At 44.6% G+C, this 3,504-nt stretch overlaps 1 non-coding gene across 1 annotated transcript; it reads right to left on the bottom strand.

Moving 5' to 3' along the window:
* Nucleotides 1-200: 200 nt before the first annotated feature.
* On the bottom strand, nucleotides 201-284 carry trnas-uga (transfer RNA serine (anticodon UGA)). Its single transcript has one exon. It is a non-coding gene; the product is annotated as a tRNA-Ser (tRNA).
* Nucleotides 285-3,504: the final 3,220 nt, after the last annotated feature.

Here is a 3,504-nt window from a genome sequence, read left to right as displayed (position 1 = left end):
TCGAACACCAGTGAAGCTCACCCACGCTTTTCAATATTAACTGCTTTTCCCATTTCTGCTGATTTGTTTGATTATTTCTCACACATTTTTTGCCTTTTGTTCAGTTTATGACAAATCCACGATCTCTGATTGATATTGAGACATTTGAACATTTCCAACCAGCAAAGTGAGCAGCCAACTCAAGAAAAATGACACAAAGCCGCTGCAAGCAGGGTTTGAACCTGCGCAGAGAAATTACCCATTGGATTTCAAGCCCAACGCCTTAACCACTCGGCCATCACAGCTCGGATGCTGTTCCCTCTTCTAATTAAATCATTGGTACAATGCATTAGACAATTGCTGAAATTAGACATATTCTGGGGAATCATTGTCTTTGAGCCTTGAGTTGAGTTGCATCTCCCAGTGTATGTTAAAATTCCCATGATGGAATCAGTGTAGTCTACAACACAGAAGGAATCCTCTCGACCCGCTGAGCCTGCACCGGCTCTTTGAAAAATCAGTCAGTTTAATCCCACAATCCAGCTTTTCCCCATCACCCTGGAAATCAGTCCTCTTCTCTTCTCGCTATTCTCTGTTTTATGTACCTCAGAAAATTATGTATCCGCGCTGCCACTGGTCCTTTGATTCCATCACTTTAATTTTTCTAACAAGTTGATTATGTGGTATTTCACCAAATGCTTTTTAAAGTCCATCTCCACAACATCAATCACATTACCGCAACCCTCATCAACTTTAGAGTTATACAGCTATACAGCACAGGAATAGGCCCTTCGGACCATCGTATCTGTGCCAGCTATCAAGCACCCATCTATTCTAATCCCATTTCGAGCACTTGGCCCGCAGCCTTGTATGCTATGGCGTTTCAAGTGCTCATCGAAATACTTATTAAATGTTGTGAGTGTTCCTGCCGCTACCACCCCTTCACGTAGTGTGTTCCAGTTTCTTTCTCCATTAATTCATCACAGAACACATTTCATGAGAAAAACATCATCTGCCATGAAAACAAAACCCAGTTCATCAATTCACATCCCTTGGCAAAGAAGATTCCTCAAAGAAATATTGTCAACAACCCACCGCTGGCCTTCCAAAGGCCAGCCCTGCTTTTGCAGCATGTGTCTGCCCAGCGGTCGGACCAAAGTGTATAGACTCAGTTCAAGGTCCAAATGAACATTGGTGTGAATGGAACGTGTGCAGCCTCGAAACAGCGGTGGTAACCGAGCGATGTTAACGGCTTTAAGACTGTGAAAGTGAATGTTACAGTCAGCTAAGCCGCAGTGAAATGAAATGGAAGCAAGTGAGTGTTAATAGTGGAAGGAATAATCTGAGAGAAGGGGCGGGTTTGAATGTTGGAACGTGAAGCACAGGCATGTGTAAGTGAAATACTGTAAAAGGAGACAGTAGTTTTTTTTCTCCATCAAGAAGAAATTCATTTTCAAGAAGTAAGGATTGGTTATTTGTTGCATTCCATTAGTTGGTGCAGCAGCCGGTTTAAGACACAAAGCAAGCTCTGTCTGGATTTGGAGTTGCTGTGACCACAACACAGAGTATTCACCATTATACATTCACAGTCCCACTGAATCAGCTGTGATAGTCTAACACAATTGTTTGAGAAAGATCTTTTTCAGTGAAGAGGATTTCTCGACATAAGCTGCCTGATCTGCTGAATCTTTCTAACATGTGATGCTTTTATTTTGGACTTTCCACCTGAGCAGCTTTTCTGCTGATATAAGAAACAGCAAGGGTCCCAGCACCGATCCCTGTGGTGCACCATTGGTCACCGATATAACACAAATTATGACCGCATTGGGAATGGAACCCCAGTTCAATGGAATTATGATCGCTGAAACCCCGACTATCAACAACTTTGGGGGATGCCATTGACCAGAAACAGAACTGAATTAGCCACATACATACTGTGTCTACAACAGCGGGTCTGAGGCTGGGAATTCTGCAGTGATTAACCCAACACCTGACACCCCAAAGCCTGTCCGCCATCTACAAGACACAAGTCAGGAGTGCGATGGAATACTCTCCACTTCCTTGAATGATATTGGAGCTGCATTCAGGAAGCTCAACATCATCCGGGACATATCAGCCCACTTGATTGGCAGCCCATCCACCACCACAAACATTCACTCGCTTTGCCACCAAAGCACAGTGGCAGCAGTGTGTATCATCTACAAGATACACTGCAGCAACTCACCGCAACTCCTTCAACAGCACTTTGCAATTCGACAGCACTTTGCAAACGCGTGACCTCTGCCACCTGGAAGGGCAAGGACAGCAGATGAGTGGGAACATCACTATCTGCAAGTTCCACTCCAGGCCACACACCATCCTGACTTGGAAATATATCACCGTTCCTTTACTGATATTGGATCAAAATCCTGGAACACCCTCCCTAACAGCACTGTCCGTGCACCGACACCACATGGACTGCAGTGGTTCAAGAAGGCAGCTCACCACCACCTTCTCAAGGGAAATTAGGGATGGGCAATAAATGCTAGTCTTGCCAGCGATGCCCATATCCCATGAAATAAATTTTAAGAAGTCAGAAATGAAACAGAACTCAGCCAAATTAGTGGCACTGTTTTGTCCTGGCTGTCTCTCTTTAGGCTTTCGTCACTCTTGGTGTATATGACTGTTCACTCTGTGTGAGTCAATGTGGTTCACATTTTGGAACTTTGCAGCAGACATGTTTGCTGTTCCTTCCTCCTGTTCCTCCTTGATTATTTCTGCCTATGTGTAACTGAGGCTGCGTTTTGGGTAGGTCCTGTCCAGGTGTCCTCATCACACATGTTGCAGCACTTACTCTACTTCCAGTCCTTTGTCTGGTGGCCTTCCAGCTTACAGCTGCTTTGTATTTGGCCGCCACGTGCCCAGAATCTCCACATAACTGAATTTCCTCATCCCTGGGCATGATGAAAGGTGAAGGACAGCGAGGCGGTTTTGGAAAGTATTTGCACTTGGGAGTGCGAAAAATTGAATGGTACGAAAAGGAAAATCCAGTCTCCAGCTTTGTGAATCTTATGGGAAATGGAGTTGTTAATTTATTTTCGGGTTGTTCTTGGAACAGAGATGGCTGACGGGAGATCTGATTGAAATGTACAAGATGTTGAGGGGCCTGGATAGAGTGGAGGTGACTGGCCTATTTACTTTGGAAGAGAGATCAGAGACGAGGGGCATAGATTTAAAGTGATTGGTAGAAAAGTTAGAAGGGAGATGGGAGATGAGGAGAAGTCTTTTCACCCAGAGGGTGGTGAGGGTCTGAAACTCACTATCTAAATGGGTAGTTGGGGCAGAAACACTCGGCTCATTCAAAAGGAGTCTGGATATTCACCATCTGCAGATGTTTCAGTAGCTGTGCTCTGAAACCCTCTCAGTGCCTTTCAACAGGTCGATTCATGACAGAATGTGCACACTGGGAGAAAAGGAATGCTCCCTCACCATTTAAAATTGAGTACAATTTTTCTAGTTAGCTTCCTGTCCACAATGATCAAGTGA

The sequence above is a fragment of the Heterodontus francisci genome, chromosome 34 (genome assembly GCF_036365525.1).
Source record: "Heterodontus francisci isolate sHetFra1 chromosome 34, sHetFra1.hap1, whole genome shotgun sequence".
NCBI lineage: Eukaryota > Metazoa > Chordata > Chondrichthyes > Heterodontiformes > Heterodontidae > Heterodontus > Heterodontus francisci.
This window is presented reverse-complemented; position numbering and strand designations above follow the sequence as displayed.